Genomic DNA, 12,197 nt, shown 5'->3' with positions numbered 1-12,197 from the left:
AAAACATTGTGGCTTTCGCCTTTATTTTATATTTTTTATGGAGGGACAGACAGTATAGGCTGACAGGAAATGGGCAAAATGCTTTATTTTGAATAGTTTGAGAGCCTTCAGCCTTGTTTGGTGCGAGTATACACACCGTTCAAGAGGCTTGGTAGATTACATTGCTCTGCATAGAATTTAGCTTTGGACACTTTGGACAATATTGCAGTACCTGTCTCCACTTTCCACAGCAGATGCTTAAAGGGGCATTCCACTAATTTTCAACATTTTACTATGTCATTAATATACCTTAGAGCTGTTGTGTGGAAATAATAAAAAAGTTCCCCCATGCTGTGTTTCCTAGAACTAGAGGTCTGAAAAAATCATTAACATGGTGAAACACATCTTGATGATGTCATCAAGATGTGTTTCACCATGTTAATGATTTTTTTTCATAATTACAGTTCTAGGAAACACAAAATGGGGGGACTTTTTATTATTTCCACACAACAGCTCTAAGGTATATTAATGACATAGTAAAATGTTGAAAATGGGTGGTTTTCCACTTTAATGAGGAACATTCCTAATACGCTACCAATTGTTGAATATATAGGACGTATCCTTCCAAATGAGACACAGCCATGCAAACCTGACAAAAGCCCAATTGGGCTCGATGAAATATGTTTTTAAACTGGACATCAAAATGAATGCTTTGAAAGCTGCTCAGTTTCCGTTTTGTGGGCCTAAGTACAGAATCTCTTCAGTATTAATATAGCACCTAGTAATGTTTCCTTCATATTTACGTTCTTGGAGCCTATATAGCAAGACTGAACCATGGCTCACAATTACACCTGGAACTATGCATTGATATGCATTCGGATTTGAATGCCAGGTTTAAATGGGTTCCATTCTTCATCTTACAGATGCATCCCGATAAAATCATTGTCCTGATAACCGCATCTAGTAATTTTTTCGTTTTAAAAATCGCTGTCAAGGACAGTTTTACAAGAACAAAGCACGGTGGAATTTCTTGGCACTGGCATGTGTTATGTACATTGTTTTTTGTGCTGCTATAGAAATTGTGTCCCTTTTCCCAAAATGCGCACATAAAAGAAATAGAACTTCTTGCAAGGGCTGATTCTAAAGCATGTATTGTTGCATCTGCAGCGATTGGACATTTTAGTTTTAAATAGCAAGACTTCTCAGTGTTTTTTTTGCTTTCTAAATGAGAGAGAGGATGGTGGTAAAAATGTATGCATTTGTTTTTACACACTCTGCATCATTGTTTTAGGTTTATTTATTTTTGTGCCCCACTTATTTAATCTATTATATAAAAAAAAGTGAAATACTGGTACATTTCAAATATGGATCTGTCACAAATAAGGAATGTTTAGCAAAACAAAAGAAGAAACGCTTAAAACTGTCCCGTGCTTTAGAGAAGAAGCAAAAAGAAAAAAATGACTTCAGAATGTCTGACATGTAATCAGAAAATGGAACATTGCAGGTGCAGTGTTTCGTGACACAAACCTGAAATGAAAGGCTTTCGGGTGATATTGCTGTCAGTGATGATGACACTGCCCCTCCTGTTGTACTGAATGTGATCTACACATTTAACCCATCCAGGACGGGAACCCCTTTTGGTGTTTTAATCATTATGTTATACTTTAGCTATTGAAAAATAGCAGATCTACAAGCTCATAGCGCGGAACCGAGTGCCACGCTACGAGCTTGTAGATCTGCTATTTAAAAAAAAATCATGAACACGTGGCGCAAATCTTTGAATATATATTGTTTCAGGGCAAACGTTTTTTAACTCAAATCTTTGCTTCTGGCGGGGTCCCTGGAACAACATATTTTCAGATGGGGGGGTCAGCGGACAAATACATATAGTTTTTGGGGGTCCTTGACATGAAATAGTTTGAGAACCACTGATGTATAAACACGAGGTTTTTCAGAAAACTGTCAGGATTTAGAAGACATTTTGTAGAATCCGTTCTCAGTCCTGAATTGGTTAAACAAATAGTGGCATGTGTGCACTTGTACCACTTCATAACTACTCGTTGAAATCACAAACGGTAGATTACTCCTCTCACTTGGATTGCATTCTAGGCTACGATTTGATCTTATCACCGTCGACTGTCATCCTCCGCTACTGTAAGACCAAGGGCACAGAAACTTTGTGTTCTTTGCCGTGTGTGTGTGTGTGTGTGTTAGGGCATTCACTTCTAGTCATTTTTACTAGTTGACTAGTTGCCTAGTTTACTAGTCGACTAGTTGTTTAACTACCTATTATTATGTAAAAAAATATATATATATTTGTACATTTAAAAACTGTGTACATTGGTGACTATAACTACAATCTACCTGAACTTGAGGCCTACAAAATCGGGGGAAAAAAACAAACTAGTCAACTAGTACCAACAAGGTTGACTAGTGTGTAGTAAACTAGTCGACTAGTTGCTTAATGCCCTAGTGTGTGTGTGTGTGTGTGTGTGTGTGTGTGTGCGTGTGTTTGAGCGCGCTAATATTAATAACTCAGCATTTTGCACTGACTCACAATCTACTTTTATATCAACAATAGATATATTTACGTCAACTACATTTTAGATAGGGCAGGTCTCAAAGGGACATTGAGTCAGTCTCCTCTCATAGCAGTAAAACGTGTATTATTATTATTATAGTCCTATTGTCCACACCAAACCATCTGGACGCACTGTGGCGAAAGCATACGCTATAGGTTGATGTTACCTCGGGGTCCGTAATAGTTGCCCCTGTACGGGATGATGTCTCTCGGTGTTTCTGTCACACATGTCAGACACACTACACGCATTGTGCTATTTGCTGTTCATCTGTTGTGCTCCTCATTTCTCAAATGCAGGGAGGGAGTTGTAAGTTGTGGAGACGTTGGAGGCAGCTCAAGTTTGTGTACAGAATTGATTTCCTCGGGCTGTCTCCGCAATCTAGGGCTCACTGTCACGTCTGTGTCCCTTTTTACTTTAAACAGTGCCTTAGGATTAGTTCTCCATAGACACGCCACTTTATTGTAAAACCCTCATGTTTCCCCTTTGCAGGTTTAGATGCACGTATGTACAGTATTTATTATTCATTTTTTTTTATCGGCACGTCATTGTGTGTATGACATCGAGTATGCACAGTGGAATTGTACTATGATATTGTGGGTGTGGCTTGTAACGTCGGTTAAAACAGACATTATGCTGAGTCGTCAGCTGAGATCAATTATCGTCCGACAACGACTAATGTCATCATCGCGTCTGTCTGGTGTCTTCACACCATCTGTCTTCGCAGTCACTGTTAAACATGCAGTAGTTCTGAGGAGGCTGTAGCTGACGTTCTTATCATGGCCAACCCTCTCACTATGGCTTCGTATCCAGTATCCACTAATACACCAGTCTATAAATCATATCGACTGGACAAAGGTGCTAAGTTTTCACCCTTAAGTGTTGAATAGGTTTTGTTACTTAGCTTTGTTTTGGTTTTGTTTTATGGTTTGGTCATTTTAAGAAACACTAGCTGAAAATGAAACATGCCAAAATACATTGTTTTCAGCACAGCTTTACTCTACACATTTCATTTTCTATGAATGAAATAGAGAGGCTAATTAATTTTGTGTGTATTTAATCATGAAAGTGTGTCTGAACATGTGATGTTGATTTGAAATAAAAAAATATATAATATACATTTGAATCTGTGCATCATATTTTCTCATGTTGAAATGTTGCGCTCAGCATCAGCACTGACGCAGATTGCTTTTTGGTTCTGCAAAAATCCCACACAGCGCTTCCCGTCTGCAGAAGTTGATAATGTGAATTCACGCGACCGGGATGGTTTACCAGGCTAGTGATATCTTTTAGCATCTTTTACTGTATACGCCCAAAGTCAGAGCAAATGGCATAAAGATAAACCCTAGTCAACAAACAACAGGATAAATAGTTGCGTAAGTAGAGTGGGTAGAATAATGTAGTTCTTTAACATGGATACTACTGTAGTAAACTACTGTAGTAAACATGAACACCTACCATCTGTCTAAAGACGACCATGCCATCTAAATAATACTATTATTATTAGTATTTGTGGTCAAGCAAAGGCAACTCTACAAGAACACTTGAACAAGTAACCAATATGCATAAAGCACCTATATCACACTTTGATGAGGCTATGAGTTTAGAATGTATTATAATAATCACTGGTGATGTATTTTTATCTGCTCCCATGTAAAAGAGAATTCATTCAGAAGATTCATTCAGAATTCAAGCTACTGAATTGGAAGGGTTATCATACCAAAATATAACTAGAGACATGTAGGAACACAAAGATACCAAAATTGTATGGCCCTTTCAGGTGGTACCAATTTGTGAAAATATCAGTATTGGCCCCTGCACTATAAATCCTAACAGTTTTCTAACTTGGTGCTCAAACTTTTGTTGATGTTAAACTGTTAATCACCCCTGGAACTCTCTTCCTCTCCATATCAGACTGGCAACTTCAGTTGATGACTTTAAGAAGCGGCTAAAAACCCACTACTATGACCTCGCCTTTAACTGATTCTGTTTCCTTCATGATTCCTTATCTTAAATTTACTCTTAATTTCAACGAATTCTACTGACCAGATGTGAAGCTATTACTTTTGTTTTACCCTTGTTCTATTTTTTGCATTTATGTGAATTTTTCTTTTTACTGTATGTAAAGCACTTTGAACTACACTTGTGTCTGAAAGGTGCTCTATAAATAAAGATTATTATTATTATTATTATTATTAAAATGTGGCCCCAATCACAAAATGTTTTGTTCCAGGGACCCCCAGAAGCAAAGATTTGAGTTAAAAAAAAAAGAAAGGCCCAATGATAATCTCCAACTGATGATAACAAATGCACCACTAATGTATCAATTGACAATGCAGAAGAATGAATGAATTAGTCAGTCATTGGTCTTGCTGACAATATATAATAATATATTCTCGGGAAACCTTTCCAACTATTGAAGCTATTTAATGCAGAGTGAAAACTGAAAAGTCGCTGTAAATTGTTTAAGTGGTTAACAAGCTCAAACTAATGAATAAGCAATTTTAGATTATACCCAAAAGAAGGTGCTTGATTTAACAGAAAGAGTACGGCCCCTCATCATTGTTGATGATAAACTGAAAGAAATTAATTTTGCAATAGATGTTGAAATTGTGGAAAAACATCCAATTTCTGTTCATATTAAAGGGATAGTTCAGATTTGAACTTAAGCTGTATGAAATACTTGCCGTTAATATAGTGGTTGCAACTGTATTAATTGATTGCCCGAGGGGTCAAAAATGAACGAAAGTTGCACTAATATTTTAGAAATAGGTCAACAATACAAATGACGTTTAGTTTTGTGGATTCATTTACTTTTAATGCGTGGCCCCCTGTGCCCCCCACAAAATGACCGGAACTACTTAATATTTCACCAAAACCAGAGCAGAACTCCCACCACGGGACTCGGGCAATCAATTAATACAGTGCAACAACTATATTAATGTCAAGTACGTATTTCATACAGCTTAAGTTAAAAAAAATCTGAACTATCCCTTTAACACAAACTCTTGAGATATTGCTTTGACATGAGCATTTTCTATAGACATACTGTATTGCAAGATATGTGTTGTTTTAAAAGGGTATCTTTGAAAAACAAAGAAGGGTCCCGCACACTGTCAGAAAACTTGCCAGAAATGTTGCTCTTTATTCAACGTTTCGGTCTATTCGACCTTCATCAGGACAGACAATGATTGTCATTTCTGGCAAGTTTTCTGACAGTGTGCGGGACCCTTCTTTGTTTTTCAAAGATACCCTTTTAAGTATACTTTATTGCCCTACGCACCTGTCAAAATAGCCTTGAGGTGTGCATCGGCCTTTTGCTAAAAGATATGTGTTGTAACATGTGAAGCAAATTCCTCTTTGTAATTGTTTTGTACCAACACCAACTGTCAAAATGATAAACACTGTAACAAACAACCATGAACGGTACTATACATAGGATATTTTCTTTATAATTTGTAGTTCACAGTTCACAATTTACAAAAAAAAAACGATTTCTCCTCTTGTGAAAATCCTGACTCTGCCTATGAACCTTTGACCCTGTTACGGTAAGCTATGTTTTCTTTCCTGGGCTGTAGGGGGCACAGATTTCCCCAATCCTGGATTGCTCAACAATGGAAATTCTGCAAGAGTCAACCACTGTATATAAGCACTACCACCGTACAGTTTAGGAAATATACGCAAAGATGAAGACTCAAATGACATTGTTCTTCACTCTTGCTCTGCTTGCTTTGCTGGCTAGAGCTGAACCCAACTATGAAGACTTCATCCTAAACCTCAAATTTCCTCTGCAGAACTACCGCCTGCTTCACAATGATGTCCAAATTGAAACTGTGAGTATGTCAGAAGACCTACTACTTGACACTTCCAATAGCTTATTTTCTTTTGCAGATTTTGACATTAATTTCTTCCTGGGAATGAATAAAGATTGATCTCATCTTATCTATTTTATTTTATGACAGCTGCAGCCCGAGGATGCCGACCTATCTGCCGTTTCTTTCAGAAGGCTGATGTTTACTGCACAAGAGACAGAGTGTAACTCCACAAGTGACACATCGTGTTCTCTGAAGATACATGGGGTACGTTTAAGTAGCTATATAAGAAAGAATGTATAATTGAAAGGTGACTGCAACTATGAAGAGTGTTTGGTAAACACCTTGTGTTCAGAGTGAAATACATTATGTTCTTCAGGTCTTCAATAAAGAAATTAATGAAAATTTATTTTTTCAGAAAAGAATGTTATGCGACATGGATGTTACTCACCCAGTTCAAGACGTTGACGAGATCAGTGCCTTTGAAATCAGATGTGATGTGGAAGAACAAGATTTTCAGGTACATAATTGCATGCAGACCGTGACCAATATCTGTAGTGTTTAAAGATGCTATAGTACCGGTATTTTATTTGAGAATTCAGATGATATTCCTTTGACCTTTGAATGACACATACTGTAGCAGGCATCAAGTAACACACTAGAAACAATATTCAGTTATACAAAAGAACAAAAACAGAAAAATGCACACCTTTGTTGTACGAAGGTGTTCCACACAAAAAAACGGAATCAGATCTACAGTATAAGCCCACAAAGTGTTGCATCACGTTGTGTTATGAACTTGTAGATCTGCTATTTTCGACACAGGACACCATCGTACAACTAAATATTAACCAGGCTTTTACTTGATCTCTTGTCTCCTGAAATGACAGAAGAAGATCAGGACAAGAAGAAGCATGTCTGACATCTGGTCCAAACTCCGTGGTCGAAAGAGAGGTGGTCGAGGAGGTCGAAGAGGTCGTCGACGAGGCCGTATTGGATTTAGCATTAGATTTGGAAACAAAGGAAACAGCGGAACTTAAACTGCATAAACAACACAAATTTATGACAGTCTCGTTGTTGTTTTTTGCTTCATTGAAATATACTGGATATTTTTATTTTGTAAACTGCTGTTCATTTGACAAACTTTCTAAACATGCTGTATTAAAAGGCTACTATTCTCACAAAAACAAACCAAGATTTGTTAATTTCTTATGTGCGTCATCGCTGCCAGGTGGAATGTCAAAAACCATAACTTTTCAGGAAATGGAATTGGAAATGTTCCGAAATTGTGAAGAATGGCCGATCTAATTATGCAACCCATTGCGAGCTTGTACTGTAGATCGGCTATTTTCACTACTTTTGCTTGACAATCTTGCATTAAATGACAAAAAAAAAAGTTGCAGTTTGGAGATACAAGGTTTCTGCCCAACAGTGACAGCATGCAACATGCTATGAAATGCAAGCTTGTTTACCTATACACATCATCACAACCCTCAAGCTGGAATTTGCTTTCGGTGTCGCACACTGACAATACACAACCTACTGTACTACAAGCCAATCTACTAGTCGATCTACAGCACTCACACATCGCAACGCGTTGTGAGCTTGTATATCTGCTGTTTCCGGAGTGCAACACTGCAAACAACAAATTATATGAGGTCCTTAAGTGTTCATTCAACGCTGAGAATGGAAGGATTCTCACTGTTTTGACTGTGTAGCCTACACTACAGCATCTCCCTGTACAGTACAAATGTATGTCTTCTGTGGGTTGCTTTCAACGTTGGTCCTCCCATTAACGTATGTATTAAATTAATCTTACCGTTGTCAGTAATTAAAGCACAGTGGAGTTTTGGGATAGGTTGGGGTCAAAGTTCTCCATCAGAGGTGCAATATACTGAGTGGCTGTTAGCATCCTATGGATGATGTTGCCTGTGTAAATGAAACCTGTGAAGGAAAGCACACACATGCACACGCACGCACAGACGTCACCCTAAGTTATTTTTTAGGGCGTGAAAACACAATGGATATAAACCATTTCATGACCATGGAATTGTATGGTTCCATCTGATATTCTGGACTGAAACAAATTATTACACTGTACCTTATCCCTCAACACATTTTAATGATTTATAATTCTCACAATGTGCAGACAAAAGCCGTAGAACACTTACCTCCAGTTACCACAGTGATTTCCTTTAGTATATGGCCATAGAAAGGAAAGTCAAAGAACAGATTCACTCTCTGAAAGCAAAGGGAAGCATATAAGTCAGAGAATAAGGAAAATACGCACAAGTATCAGTCCCAGTGTGTCTTTGTTCTATTCAGTTTGGAAGTAAAAACGATTCCCTGAATTAAGATTGCGACTATACATTTTCACTTTTCTCATGTATTCCTCCATTGGCCACTTTATACACAGAAGATAAAGACTAATCTGAAACTAATCTCATGCACAGAGTCCATACCGCTGCTTGTCTGCGGGTGGTGGACAGGAAGCTATGGACCTTCCAGCTGCCCTCTTCCATCACATCGATGTCCACCCACAGCTCTCTGCTGGCAGGGTCTCCTGAGCCGTACATTTCAGATGTATAGTAGATGTGATCAATGTCCTGTCTCCTGTCAAACGAAAATTGGTCTAAAAATGTAGATGGGTGCATTGTCAGAGCATGTTTATTTGAATGGTAATTAAATAAAAAAAAAGATAAATATATTTGGGAGCCCACTTGGGAGCGCAATTTGGAATCCTGCCAAAGCTCCAGGACCCGCCTTACAATGTGTCTGATTGGCTCCCAGGCAGGCATTGTTTTATTGAAGTTAGGTTTAGGCATAGTTGCAAAAAGGAGAACTGTCAATCACAGCAACTACCGGCCAATCACAGCAGGGTTTTCCTGGAGCTGTGGTGGGATTCCATATAACGCCCCACTTGCAGTATCGTCACAGCCCACCAGTGTCAACTGCTCATAAATAGTGTACTGCACTGTACTACAATATTCACCTACCACTACCTGTGTAGAATTGCCATGTCCTTCCTCAGTCAGCAAGTCAATGTCAGACTCCTCTAGGTGGTTGGTGCTGATCTCGGTAGTGCTTATCAATGGCCCAACTTGAACCCCCTCCTGCACCTCATCCTGGGGTGCTCTTCATTTATGTCGGCCCCTACTTCTGGAGGGGCCATGTGTCTTGGTATCAGGCTGGTAGACTCCTATGGATCATAAATGAAATTCATTATCGTCACCTCTTTCTTCGTGTTTGCGAGAACCTTTAAAGGTCGACATTTACCACCGGGAAAGCATTTGTGTCAATTTTGAGTTGGCTATTCAAAAATGGCAGATATACAATCAGACAGCTGTTTTTTAATAATTTTGAAAGTGTTTGAAAATGTTAGTTAACTTTAGAAGTGTCCTTGAGCATTTGAACCCCTAATCACGCCCGATGAGCAGGTTGGTGCCTTGCATGGTTTCCTCCACGGCTCCACCATCGGTGTGTGAATGGGTGAATGTAATGCACAATCTATGTAAAGCGCCTTGGATAAAGGCGCTATATAAATGCACTATTTACCATTTACCTAACAGCACCCTTAATGGGCTAATCAATGCGTAAACCTCTTTATATCCAAAAGGGTGTCCAGTGAGCATTGCACCTATACAATATTAGCAGCAGTGCCAGTGTGGCTCTATGGGGCCTGATGCTCTAGTATAATTTTATACATGCAGTACTACAGTTAACAACTGTTTAAATGTGGTGGAGAAAGTAGACATTGTGTCGTCTCAGGATGGAATGACATTTATGTGCAATAGCTTAACTTTATAATGACCATTCACTTAACAGTCAAAATATAAGATTGTTATTTATTTGTTGGTTGTATGTAAACTCTCATGCATTCTCATGAATTTATGATGAATTCCTGTACTGTTTGTTGTCTATATAGAAGTGTCTATTTGTACGTCTCTAAATGTTTTGATGATTTGAACATGGTGGACCCTGTTGTAAACAAGTGTAATGCTTAATTGGGTCGTCCACTTACAGTTAACAGCCTTTGTATTGAGTTTGTGCTTGAAATGTACTGTAATTCTGCAAACTGTTAATACAATTTTCAATCAATCAATCAATCGATGCAGAGTCGCAGACCTTCATTTTTGCCACAGAAAATAGAGATGCAATAGAAATGTGATAGGCTTACTTGGTGTGAATGATGTGCAACATGCACAGGACCAGAACACTATTGTGTAGCTCTAGTCTACTCTACATCATCAAATACAAGAAGCCTATACTACCTATTTACCTTATACTCTTATGGTGATGGCAGTGTCCAGAGGTCATATACAGGCTAGACTCTTTTGGTCACATCAATTGCTTTCATGCCATGTCTGAAACCGATTTTGAGACTTACCATAAGCAGACATTTACATCCAACTGACTTATAATGAAGTGTAAAGCCTAATACCCGAGGTGAGATGGACTATCTTTGCTAACCATGCTTGTCAGTGTGACATGTCACTGACTGTCACAGTCACAATTTGCTTAGTCAGCCGTCAGGTCAAAAAAGGCTCTTCTTTCTGAAACACCAAATTCCGTACACTTAATGTCAACTCAATGTCATTGTAACTAAGATATCGATAGAAACTCAAACTTTTTTAATGTCATATTTAGACACGAGCGCAATATCCATGGAGTCCCTCCCAGCACTGACAACACCCCATAGCCTGAAGTGACCTGGCTGAGCGGCTCGGCCAATAGAATCAATAGAATGACGGGGGGAGGGGGGTGGAGCCGCTGTGTGTGTGCGTGTGTCACTGTGTATGTGTGCGTGCGTGCGTGTGCGCGCGCGCGCGCGCGTGTGTGTGTGTGTGTGTGTGTGTGTCCTATTCTGCTATATTTGGTGATCTTAATTTACTTACTATTAAACAACACAGATGGTAGACTCTTAATCTACATGTTAATTTCACTCATCCATATGTTATGTGAAAGGAGGGACACCCGCACACTGCCACTTGCTGGGTTCAGAGATTTTTATTAAAGCAACGTTTCGGTCTTGCGACCTTCCTCAGGCTTGTCATCTCTCTATAAGTACTCATCCATATGTTAAAATGTTATACTTTCAAAGTGTTTTAGCGGCCAGCTGCTCGGTTGCTAGGCTACAGTGCGTAGTTCAACAGAGCGGGAATGTCCACGCCCACAGCACCTGAGTGACGTCTCTGAACCTTGACAATGGACCAATGAGCGCGATGCCCGTGCCAGCCACGCACACGCTGATTCGCTCTGCGCCTGTCAACCAATCACGAACTTGGGTGCGGGAGGGGGAGGGGCAAATAGTCAGGTCCGAACCGAACGCGCAGTGTACCAGAACTTCAGAAGACGTTAAACCAACACCCGACCAGCAGCACTCGCAACGGTGCTGCCCGCAACTGACTAGTTTCTCCAGACACACTGTTGACTAGTCTGTCTCGGCGATGTTTTTCCTTGGCAACTGACCAACGACACGCACACGCACCGTGACGGTGTGACCCCAACTTGAACTGGACGGTGAAAGAGGATTAAGGAGCAACCGCAACGGCTCGATCGTTTCGCCAGCAGATGGCCCTCCAAGCTTGGCGACGTTCACTGGATACCGTTACATGCATGCAGGTAAATGATTTATTTTAAGCATTAGGCAGGATCTTTTTTAGACCTACGTTTCGTTTGTACTTGGTTTCTGTGTGTGGTCAGGTGTCCGTGTTTGTGTGTTTAGGGTTAGTGCTGGTCAGAGCCATCTAACAGTCTGTCTTAGATGTCTATATCTAAGGCACTGGTCTGATGCTGGTTAAATTGCAAGCAATTTTGGCCTGGCTCC

The 12,197-nt window shown here is 39.5% G+C and overlaps 3 long non-coding RNA genes across 4 annotated transcripts; 2 read left to right on the top strand and 1 right to left on the bottom strand.

Moving 5' to 3' along the window:
* Positions 1 to 24: 24 nt before the first annotated feature.
* LOC306943678 lies at positions 25 to 688 on the bottom strand. The gene is made up of 2 exons (XR_013792445.1): positions 546 to 688; positions 25 to 236 (listed from the first exon to the last, which is right to left on the bottom strand). It is a non-coding gene; the product is annotated as an uncharacterized lncRNA (long non-coding RNA).
* An 831-nt stretch (positions 689 to 1,519) lies between these two features.
* Positions 1,520 to 3,676, top strand: LOC306943683. The gene is made up of 2 exons (XR_013792450.1): positions 1,520 to 1,635; positions 1,707 to 3,676. It is a non-coding gene; the product is annotated as an uncharacterized lncRNA (long non-coding RNA).
* A 2,544-nt stretch (positions 3,677 to 6,220) lies between these two features.
* LOC306943677 lies at positions 6,221 to 7,295 on the top strand. Of its 2 annotated transcripts, none has more exons than XR_013792443.1 (4): positions 6,221 to 6,391; positions 6,521 to 6,637; positions 6,789 to 6,890; positions 7,261 to 7,295. It is a non-coding gene; the product is annotated as an uncharacterized lncRNA (long non-coding RNA). The 2 variants fall into 2 exon arrangements; XR_013792444.1 differs by having other exon boundaries at positions 7,264 to 7,280.
* Positions 7,296 to 12,197: the final 4,902 nt, after the last annotated feature.

Source organism: Electrona antarctica, assembly GCF_951216825.1.
Source record: "Electrona antarctica genome assembly, chromosome: 19".
In the NCBI taxonomy this organism is placed as follows: domain Eukaryota; kingdom Metazoa; phylum Chordata; class Actinopteri; order Myctophiformes; family Myctophidae; genus Electrona; species Electrona antarctica.
This window is presented reverse-complemented; position numbering and strand designations above follow the sequence as displayed.